Raw genomic sequence first — 12,600 nt, forward strand, 5'->3', positions numbered from 1 at the left:
ATGATGCTAATAAACATTTGTTACTGTTTGATATTAACACTGTTGTTGTGTCTGTGTTGGTCTAACCACCATCACAACAGAACACTTTGCGACTGTGTGTGTCTGTGTGTGTGTGTGTGTGTGTGACATAAATTGTGTATGAGGCTGTATATCAGCTTGTGTTAGCTTACATTGGCACTAATTTCATGTCATTATACCGAGTGTGTGTGTGTGTGTGTGTGTGTGTGTGTGTGCGTGTGTGCGGGTGCGTTTAAGTCAGGTACAGATGATATATATAAAAAAACAGTATATATATATATACTGTATCTCAAAGTTGAAGAACCCAACCTGAATCATCATTGTCTCCTGTGAAGCCTCATTTTGATCAGTTTAGTGTGTGAAGTACATTATAACTCAAATCAGTAATATTACAGTACATTTCTGGTTTCAGCGTTGTTCTATTAAGTCAGGCACATTGTCAAGAAGTCAGCTCAATACCACACTAATGACAGTGTGTGTGTGTGTGTGCGCGGGTGCGTTTGAGTCAGGTACAGATGAAGCGTGAAACAGGTGGGTCAATCCATCTGACATGAAGTAGCTTTCAGTAGCTTGGGTAGCTTCCTATCAGTTCATCAGCCTGTCACTGCTGTGATCCTTATCAAAGTTTCTTTAACATGTCTCAAAGTTTTCTTTAACATGCAGAGCTCTGTATGTAAAGAAGTCACAGGTGGGACTGGTTTCCTAGTCCTGTTGAGGTTTTGTCCTGTAGTCGTATTATATTACTGTATAGAGACCTAATTTGTATATACTTAAATATTCCAAAGATCCTTTCCAATGAACCTTTTCATTTCTCCATCATCCACCCTCTGCTCAGCTGGACAAATGGCCAAGTTCAAGACTCTGTGGGACCTGCCCTGCAAATTCTCTCTAAACCACTTATTGCAGTCTATCTGTTTTATAGTTTTTACCCTAACTGATGAAACAATTTTTCTTAAATGACCACTGAAAAACATAAGAATTGCACCCAGAAATGGCTAAATGTGTTTGTGCAACCTTGGAGTGTACTGGCTAAAAGAAAAGAAAAAAAAGGAAAAGGAATCCAATCCAAGCTCTACTGCATATAGTAATATAACATCTACCACAATATTAACTTTAAGTCTAATAATCCATTAATAAATGGCACCATCATTGAGAAGATGATCAGTATCTACAGGCCTGTTCAGTGCGTTTTACATTATGTGCTCTACCAGTTGTGGTTTGGAAGGAAATCTGCTAGATTACAGTCGTATTCATGTCTCATACATTCTGGTGTCTGATGTGGACCCATGGCAGCCAGTGACCCCCTGTAATAGTACTGATGTTGTGCCCCAGTTCATCAGAAGATGTGTGTAACAACTAATTATCTTCCTTATGTCTTATTATTTTTACAGAGTGCATTAATAGTCTGACAATACTGTCTGTGTCAGAGTTTCTTGGTTTGTCTTTTAGGAAACATTAAAGCCACCAACTGTTTCATGCTAAATCCAAAGGCATAATTTCCACTAGCGATTGGGAGGACACATTTCCCACACTTTTCAAAATCAGATTTTTGTTCCCCCCGCTTATACGGTTTCAGTTTGCTTTATTTACTAAAATCTCTCTAAAATGATTCTAAACAGTGTCCTAATTCTGTCCAGCTGTCACAATGTCACAATCCAGAGGAGAGGATAGAAGAGGGCAAGGAAACAGCAGAAAGTACCAAAGATTTTTGTTCCTGGGTTTTGCCCATCAGGCTAACCTAGGCTGTCCCACTCTCTGGTAGAGCTAGCTTGGGTCATACAGAGCCCCAGAGGGACATCTGACAAAGTCTGTTCTGGAATAAACTTTATATGCTGTTCTGGTTATGAAAAGTGTTAAAGTGAGGCTACATAATCTGTGCTAAATAGCAACCACTGTGACCACAAGTGATATAGTGTAATAATAGTAAAAAAAGAGAAGAGTCATAAAATAGGTGAAAACACTCATTGACATTAATTACATGGCAATAATGATCTCAATTTTTTTAACACAAGCTAACATTAGCCACCATTAACTACTGGTCATATTAGCCAAAGAAAGGTTGTATCAGCAAAACCCCTTAATGTACTGACTTGAGGATGGGTTTATTTTGTTATGATCATTCCTGCTTTTCATTTGTAAAAGAAAAAAAGTCTTCTCTCAAAAGTTACACAGTCTCACTTTAATATTTTTTTTTGAAAAAATACAACATCAATCAAGATAAGTCTGTAAGGGACAGTGTTCTTGTTAGTCAAGTTGCAAATAAAACATTATCTAGTGAAATTAAATGCCATTTTAATTAAGCTTAATTCATTAATAATGCCAAAATTGTTCACTGTATGTCTAATTCCTTATGTTACTATTAACAGGGAAAGCATGATCAACTTCATTATATTGTTATGTGCAAAACTGACATAGTCATAGAATTAGTTATTTAATGATGTCAGAATCTGTGACTTCATGCTTAAACCACATTTACTACTTTTACAGAGGATGACCATTTTTAGCCAAATTAAAATCTGATCTGATTTGTATGGTTACTGATGGAAAACCTATTGCAGGTTTAAATTCTGATTACTTACTTTTTTAAAACCTTCCCTGCTGAAAGGCATCATGTTTGTGTCTAACCAACAAAATGGTCGCAGACAGATAAACAGACTGTAAAGACACAAAGTAGGTTTCAGGAATCACACGCTTTATTGAAGATGTCATCACCAGACCTTTAATTTGGCAATGATAAATGACTGAAACTGAAGGCAGAATAAACAAAGGAATAATCAGAACCTGAATAAATGACACTAGTGAAGAAAATGCTGTAATAGTCAGGACAGTTGTTTATGAGTCCATACAGAGCTTCCCAGCAAATATTGTTTGGTGTCACCCAGTGCTACCTTTGTAATCAAGAAGTGGCATGAACACTACCATACTTGACAAGAGAAAATCAGAAAATGTTAAATATCATTGAAATTAAATACACTTTCTGCTCAAAACTAAAACTAGTGTCTCATAATAATAAAGTATCTTAAATAGTTGATGACAAACTGCACTAAAGCTAAAACCAGGTATGGATGTGAATACAAGACTCCAACTGCAATGAAATCACAGGGAAAACACTGAATGTACAGTAGTGTGTAATATTCGCCATCACATAGTATATCTAACACAGTAATATAGTGACATACTGAACTTTAAACCTGTCCTGCTCTTGACATAGAAGTTTCCATTGTGCACTCAATACATCTCAGAATGTGATACATCAAAACTTTGAGCTTTAAAGGATAGCTTCAGTTTTTTTTTTTTCAAAGTTGCGTTAATACAATATTCACATGACATATGTAGACTGAAATAGTTACTGTTCCATACTGGCCCTGAATTGATCCCTTCTTAGCATAAATGAAAGAGATGGGGGACAAAAACCATTCTGTGCAACATTCTGTGTAAAAATGTTTTCCAAACTTTAGCTGAAGCTAATGGTCGGGTGAATAAACTTGAGTGAGCCAAACTAAGTGTATCCCCCAAAGTTACCATCTATTTAGACAAAAATCCTTTGCATGTAGTTTGATACTGAGACAGAGTCTGTTTCCCTTTCAAAAAGTTTGACCGCTGGTTGGGGTTAGGTTTCCAAGCTAACAGCGCGCAAATTTTGCACAGTAACAGTAACTTTATGCATCTGGTCAGCAATCATCTAAGTTTTAGAAACAACAGAGCATGCTTGGTGGCCACTAAATCTGAATCTACTAAGGCGAAATAAGGGCTCTCTCCTGCTCCTGTCCTTCATTACTATGGCTCTTGTTACGGCTGACCTACGCCTGTGGTCATGACTCAAATACTGTATTTTATTAAATAAGATGAGGACAAGGTAATGTAGTTTGACAAACAATAACAAACTCATGCTATTGCTTCACCATTAATCTTGCAACATAATTTAAAGGGCATGGCTTTCATTGGTCACACTCATTTCTGACAGCGAAATTTCTGAAGAAAAAACACAACTCTGAAAGTTGGTCCATCATGTGAAATTTTTTTTTTTTTTTTTTTCTGGTTTCGTGCTACTACCTCTCATGTAAATTCTGATTTGGAAATACTTTATTTGAAATGCCTTATAACTTTACCTTATTTTGTGTTTGGTTCAGAGAGAGGAAAAAAACAAAATTGATGGAAAACTGTCTTCTACACAACACTGGCAATATACCCACACCTCACGGTCAGGATAAAGATTTAAAGATGTATTTTTTCCCTCATCTCTTATAGTATAATTGTGCCGTGGCAAGTTTATTTTACAGCCAGTATGAAAAGGAGGAAATAGTAACAAAAAATCCTTTCAACATTCAGTACATTTGAAATGTCGTATTGTATTAAAATAGACTTGAAAAAAATCAAACCTAGTTTTTAAACATTTAGGGCAGAAAATACAGAAACAGCCTGCATCATATGTATCAACACAGCTTCAGGTTGCCCAGTGACTCACAGCTCAAATTTAGTTTGTTAACTACCTAGGTAGTTTGATTTAGAGTATATTTTATACATTAACACAGTAGTGCAAACACATCAAAGCTTATGGCACAATCAAAATAAAGTGATGCTAAACTGCAACATCTGCTGTTAGCAGTCTATTCGCCTGTTCTATTCCATTATTTCACCCTGACAGTTAAAATCCTCCCATTTCTGAGTTGACTTGAATGCACCTTTCTTCCACAGCTGAGCCAAATTTAGTTTACAAGAGAAACAAATGAGTGAGCTCATTCTGGAGCTAGAAGCCAAACTAAAGTAAGCCCTCACTAGCTGATGTATGGAGGATGGATTAGCATACACTTGTACACACATGCACACACCACGCACAAAAGTCATCTCCTAAAAAACATGGCAGACTTTCAATTTCAAATAGTCATTCTGACACAATATATTATAAACCTTTTACAAATAAAAGCTTTAAGGATTTATAAGCACTGCTCAATTCTTAAATATATGCAGCAAAAATACAATACAATAAATCTCTTTTTAGGAATCAACACAAGAGAAAAAATATGTAAGAATCTTCACTAGACATTATTTGACAATATTTGATTCATTAAGATCCTCAAGTTTTTGTTTTTGTTTTATTATTTTTATTTATTTATTTATTTTTGCTATAACAGCAGAGCCAGTCTATAGAGATAGACAGGGTGTATCACTCCAAAGAAAAAAGTATCTGGAATTGGCTATATGCACGATGCTAATACTCCTAAAACTAAAACATTATGGCTGCAAATGTAGTAACGACATTTATAAAACCACCATGGTGTCTCAAGATGCCTCCCAAGATATTGAACAACAAAAACAAAAAAAAAACGCTTTGATATACTGAAAAAAAATACAGACATAAAATGTAGGTTTGACACAATTATTGGCATCCTTTTGAATCAATTTAAATAAGTTCCTCAAACAAAATTTAAAAAAAAAAGACTCATCTGGGCTTAATTTTCAGTGTTCACATGACCTGAATTAACCAATGAATGATGTGTTTACTGTATAAAAAGGATTGTTTCCAGTTTGTTTTTCACAATGGCGAAGAGTTCTTTCTGAGAGCTTCAGAAATAGTATTATCAAAAAACAAACCAATTCCAAAGGCTACAAGGCAGTTGCCAAAGATCTTAAATCCTTCTTTCAACAGTTTGTAATGTTATCAAGAAGTTTCATGGTTATAAAACTGTTAAGACGCTTCCAGGACGTGGTGCTAAGATACAACTCATTGTAAGAAGTCTGCAAAGGGTTGATGTGGATTGTGGAAAAAACACCACGCAAGACATCTAAAGAGCTTCAGACTGACCTGGAGCAATCTGGCTGGTGGTTTCAGCCCGTGCCATATGCCACACACTAAACCAAGTAGGGGTCCTTGGGCAAAGGTCAAGGAGGACACCACTACTGAAAGAAAGGCAAAAAAAGGGAAGACTAATGCTTGCAAAAACTTTCGTAGATAAGCCAAAATCTTTCTGGGATCATGTTCTATGGGATAATGTATCTACTATATATCTCCTGTATCTACTTTGGTTTCATCCATAGATGAAACCAAAGTAAAGCTCTTTAGGAATGTAGTGAATCAGTTTGCTTATGGGCGACAAAATTAAGCCCAAAAGGCAAAGAGCACCTTATCTACAGTATAACATGGTGGAGGTTCTATCATGCTGTGGGGCTGCTTTATTGCCTCTGGTACTGGAGTCATTGAATGTATAAAATGAATGATGAAATCAGAAGATTACCCAGGCATTTTAGAGCAAAATGTGTTACCCAGTCAAAGGTCTTGGGGCTTTCAGAAGGAAAACAACCCAAAGCACACAACCCGCAGCATAAAAGTATGGTTAAGAACAAAAAGATGGACTGTTTTGGAACTGGCCAGCAATGAGTCCTGACCTATATCCCATTGAAAACCTTTGGAGAGAGCTTAAATCTGCCATTGCAAAAAGAAATCCTGCAAACTTAAAAGAGCTTAAATGGATAGCAATGGAAGAGTGGCAGAAACAACCAGCAGATAGGTGCAAGAAGCTTTTAGATGGCTACAAGAAAGGCCAAAGGTTCTGCAACCAAATATTAGTGAAGGGTGCCAATAACTGTGTCTGGGGTACATTTTGTTTTTGTAATATTTCACTATTACGCATGTTTTTGGTTTTTTAAATTTTATTTTTTTCAGTAACCTTGGGCATTTTACAGTAATATTTCGATTATACCTAATTTGTTAATTTGCATTTATTTCTGAAGATATTCTAAATTCTGTACTTAAAATTCAGGGGCGCTAATTATCAACCAGGACTGTAAAGGTGTGTTCAGACTGAAGCTGGAAGCTAACTAGCAATGTATGTTAGCTGTAAGCTACGTAGAGACGACTGTGTGTGTGGATTGTGCATGTGTGTGTCAGCTGAGACAAGCTTTTCTGCTTTTTTTCTTATCTTGGTACATTAATGAAGTACTTTAAGCCCATAAGTGCACATTTTGTGGTGAAGCTGAAACATTTTCAACACAACTTCTCTGCTGAGAGTGAATATGACCCATTCACTTTTGCATTCAGTCTGAACACACAGGCTGTCATCCCCTATTTTCTCTGGCATCCATACTGATAAAAGTTACATTGTTTTAAAAGTGGGTTCGGATTCAACTTGTGCCATTTTTGGTTTTGTGTAGAAAATCAACAGCTCTTGTCAACAATATCCATACCCTGTGCCATATGCCTTATATTCTGAGGAAAGAGTAAAGGAAACAAGCATTTCATGCAGCTTTGAGATTACAATATTTTTAAAAAAGAGTATCTATTTTTTCTTTCCACTTGATAAGAAGCCCACAAAATTCAAATCTATCTGGGTTACAACTTACCTCCTCCAAAGAAGAAGCAAAAGCTATTCTGTGCTGCTGTGACCCAAATGATATTCAGTTAGCAGCTGGCACTGTTTAGCCAACATGGCTAAGACAGAAACCTGGGACATCCAAACTCTTTTGAGTAATCGCATATTTCAATATTTCACTAAGGCTGTGATTTTCAAAGTCTGGTTTGGCACCTTTAAAATACATGAATTGTCATTAGAAAATAACACGTTAAATTATTTTTTCATGTACCTTCTCAAAACTCTGCAATGCATAGCTACAGTATTTTTTAAATAAACATATGCTTTTAAAGTAGTCACTTTAAAATACAGTTTATAGACTAAATTAAAATCTGAAATGAAAATGCAACTGCCCAGAAAAGGTTTGAAAATCACTGCATTACACTCAGTCCTAGTAATAAAAATCAATTAATCAATATTGATAGTTGTACTAGTTAAAGGATAATATGGCAGATTTTGACATGTGATTCCAAATTTTACATAAAATATGGGACCACATGTAAAAAACTGTGGTATTATTATGATTGCTATTTTATACTCACTTATTATTGTGATAAACCTCCTAGGAATTTGCCACAAAAAGTCCAAAAAAGTTATATATAAGGAGAATGTTTAAACTATGACATGATAGGCATTTCCATTGTGTAATACAGTCATACTGTTTCAGACAGCATGCAAAAAATCGGGGCAGGACTTGTCTACTTTTCCAGGCACTAGAACATTATGGAAACCCAAACTAGGTAAATTATCTTAATCTGCGAAACCAATCTTACTGAAAGAAGCAGTGGTTATCTGGTTTAACATGGCATCACAAAGAAAACAGACGTGTAACCCATTGGTTCTAACTTAAACACTGCAGTAGACGTCTGTTGCTGACAGACAGGAATCTGTGAGTTTTAAGGGCAAAGCAAGGAATAAAAAACGGTGTCGGGGCATCATTTGGCCTTTAAATGGCTGACAGTTGAGCGCTGTCGTTGCTCACTCCTTCTTCTGATTGGCTAATAGGTAGGCCTCCCATCGCTGTGCCATGGCGTTCTGTTGTTGAGGCACCGAAGAGAGGGAAGGGGGGAACTGGAGAAAGGGGGAGATTTAGCTAAACCACTGGAACCAAGATGCATGGATGGATTGATGGATTGATGGATGGATGGATGGACAGTTTCATGGTTTGATGGATAATCAGATTTATGGATAATTGATGGATTTTGAAAAAGAAAAATGAACACGGGATGGGAAAGTTGGAGGAATTATTGGACAGATGGATGCAGGAGTGATGGGTAGATAAAGAAATGAGCTGAACAATTAATATATTTGCTAAATTGTGAACTAGTGGATTAAAAAAAATAATAATCAGTTCAACTGATTAATAAATCAGAAAGATCACATTAATAAAGGTAAAAAATGAATGAATGAGCAAAGGAAGAAATCGATTACCCAACATGGAAATTGCAAGAAGAAAAAATCTGAATATCTGGATATGATTTTCATGCCATGTACATACATGAAGCAATCCAACACAGAGAAATAAAATCAATGACAGTTTAACAGTGCACAGTCTAAAAGTCATTATATTGCACGTTTGTATCAGGAAGAACATTAAATAATTGAGTGAATATGACTGTATGTAAATATAATATAAATATGTTAGATGTATACTCATTAGTGTACTGTATATGCAATTAAAGCTGAACTCAGCAATATTTTTTAAATAAACAATGGATACATTTTTAGAGTTTATAGTTAAGCATACACTTAGTTGACATTCAATTACGTACAGTCCTGGTTGAAATTATCGGCACGGCTGAATTTTAAGTACAGAATTTAGAATATCTTCAGAAATAAATGCAAATTAACAAATTTAGTATAATCAAAATATTTCTGTAAAATGCCCAAGGTTACTGAACAAAATAAATTTAAAAAACCCAAAAACATGCGTAATAGTGAAATATTACAAAAACAAAATGTACCCCAGACACAGTTATTGGCACCCTTCACTAATATTTGGTTGCAGAACCTTTGGCCTTTCTTGTAGCCATCTAAAAGCTTCTTGCACCTATCTGCTTGTTGTTTCTGCCACTCTTCCATTGCTATCCATTTAAGCTCTTTTAAGTTTGCAGGATTTCTTTTTGCAATGGCAGATTTAAGCTCTCTCCAAAAGTTTTCAATGGGATATAGGTAAGGCCTCATTGCTGGCCAGGTTAAACTGGTCCATCTTTTCCTTTTCGTCTTAACAGTTTAATGATTCTGAAACTACTTGATAACATTATGAAATGCTGAAATAGGGATTTCAAGATCTTTGGTGATTGCCTTGTAGCTTTTGGAATTTTTATGTTTTTCGATAATACTATTTCTGATGCTCTCAGACAGCTCTATTGTCGTCGCCATTGTGACAAATAAACTCAAAACAATCAGCCCCCTATTATACAGTAAAACCATCATTCATTGGTTAATTCAGGTCATGTGAACAGTAAAAATTAAGCCCAGGTGAGTGTTATTTGTTTTTAATTTTGTTTGAGAAATTTATTTAAATTCATCAAAAGGGTGCCAATAATTGTGTCTATGTGTATGTCTGTATTTTTATTTCATTATATGAAAGCATTGTTTTTTTAGTTGTTGTTATTGAGTAACTTTGGACATTTAATTAAACATTCTGACTATACAAAATTGATTAATTGCATTCATATCTGAAGATATTCTAAATTCCTCACTTAAAATTCAGGGGTACCAATCATTTCAGCCAAGACTGTAACCTACTTAATGGAGGCAAACACAACAATCCTGCAATAAATCCTACCTTTATGACAGTTATAATGTTTATTTTTTATTGAAATTGTTTTAGAGAGGTGTTGATTCAACTGTATGATCATTTTGGAGGATGTACTTTGTAGTGCTGTTGAACTTTATTGCTTTATAGAGAGAAGTGTTTGCGTTCTGTTCTACCCACATTGATATATATATAATTATAAATTATAAATTTGTTTTATAGTTTTTTTATTGTCTTAAGTTCTGGTCAATATATCAGTGTTTTCAGCTGCTTTGCCACCATGTTGCCACAAAATATCAATTGATGCAGCTTTAAGAATGTGCAACAGATTTTTCAACTGTGGGGGGTGTAGCTGCACCGAGCCATGCCGCTAATGAACTTCTGTTAACATGGTGATAAAGACATTGCATTTCTTGTAACTTCTTAAAAATAAAAGCATCTCGGCAGTTTGCCACATCAACAGCAGGAAATGTTTGTTTTTTATTTGTGGTGACTTAACAGCACCATTACGGCTGGAAATGATCAGTTAACAGTAAAATATGGCTGGTATTTGAATAGCACATCTGACTAAATACAAACAGGAACACAGAAGTGAACCAAACCTCAGAGATTCAGGTAGAAGCTACAAAAGTACTGAGAGCTGAACACGGACAGACATTTAAAAAATGGAGCTTTCTCTCGTCTCCAGCACAGACACACGAGTTCAGCCGCTGAGGACACAGCTAATGGGAGGAGACCGTCATGGGTTAGCCATGGTCCACTCTGATAACAAGCAGGACCACAGCAGTGTGACTCTGTGCAGATATCCCCTGCTGTGTGGCTGTAGTGGAAACGCGTGCCATCAGGACTTGGCTCAGCACAGTGTGGGTAAAACAGACAAACCAAATGGAAAAACCCTAAGACTCGTCAGTGCCTTAGTGCCTGATAAAGAAGCCTCTAATGAAGCTGGTGACTATGAGTGTGTTTACATGCTCCTAAGTAACCAAGTTACAGTAGGCTTTCTCCAGAGAATCTCTTAAATGTAATGTATAGGATAAACCTGGCATCCATAATCAGAGCAGGGGAAAACCAGGTTGATTTTTCCTGAAGAACTCTTTTTTGGTCACATATACAGGTGACCACGTTTCTAGTCAGCTTTTTACATGTACACATGAGCATGACAAAAGACTGCAGACAGGGAAAGTAACAGTTTAGCAGGTGGATTAAAGATGAGCTCTACAGAGAGCTATGCATCTTTGTATTTAAAATTATTCCATCCAAAGTCCATCTACAACTGGAACTAGCACAATGTAGCCTCCAGAAACTTCAGGACTGACAAACACAGCATCTTCTATCATTAATACAGTTTAAACTAAAAATGTACTTAGTAGAGAGCACACGTCCATCAAGGCCAAATATTGATTGCAATGTTGAAAATCTCACAATGTTAAGGAAAGTGATAAAAAAAACTTCCTGGAGCCACCTCTTTAACAAGAGCCACACCAAAATTTATTGGGTTCTTCCCTGGCCCATGCCCCATCCCTCCACCATGTTTGGTGCAAATCGGTTCAGTACTTTTTGTGTAATCCTGCTGACAAACAAACAAACAAACAAACAAAAAAACAGTCACACGTAAAAACATAACTTCCTTGGCGGAGGTAATAAGCAATCCATGGTTGTAAAATTAGAGAAATCTGATTACAGACCCGCTGTATACGCAGATTTACAGTAACCAGGCTACTACAGTGCATGTAAATGTCTTCTCCAATTACCTGTGTAACTTGGTTTCTCTGAGTAACGTGGTTACTTAAGTGCATGAAAACGCACTGTATGACTCTAAATTAATGAATAACAGAATGTGAGCGTTTGAGAGAGAGAGTCTATAAACAGGGAAAAGCCCCGAGATAAGTCAAAGCTATGTGTGGCTGATAACATAAAACAAACTCTAATGCTTGCAATACAATTTATATTGTTACACAAATTTGTCACTTTACTTTTGATGCCCAACTTTACAAGATGTTTCACCTAAAAAATTTTTGTTTTAGCCAAGGGTATGTATTTTGTTTACTAATTGTTTGGAATTTTCTCTAGTAAATTTTGATTGACAAATAAATCATGTCTTGTTCAGGGATGCCAGAGGTTCCATACTGCTGTTGGGTAGGTGGCCAGGTACTTTTAAAACTCAGTTAACTGGATACAGATATATGTAGAGATACAGACTCCCTATTGGCTTTGATACCAAGGCTGCAACAGGTAACTCTGTCTCCAGATAGATTGATAGTTATATGTTCTATGTTGTAGATCAAGTTTGTGTATGTGTGTATACGTGCATGTGAGTGTGTTTTAGCCAACCTTGTGGTCACAAGACAAACTGGATTGTTCCATTTTGCGGGTTCTGGAGGGGGATGAAGGAGACGAGGCACTTCTGTCTGGAACCTCTGGCACTGGAATAAAAATGAAGGAAACAGAAAGATAGTTTAATTACACAGGGGAAAA

The sequence above is a fragment of the Xiphias gladius genome, chromosome 14 (genome assembly GCF_016859285.1).
Source record: "Xiphias gladius isolate SHS-SW01 ecotype Sanya breed wild chromosome 14, ASM1685928v1, whole genome shotgun sequence".
NCBI classification, from domain to species: Eukaryota; Metazoa; Chordata; class Actinopteri; order Istiophoriformes; family Xiphiidae; genus Xiphias; species Xiphias gladius.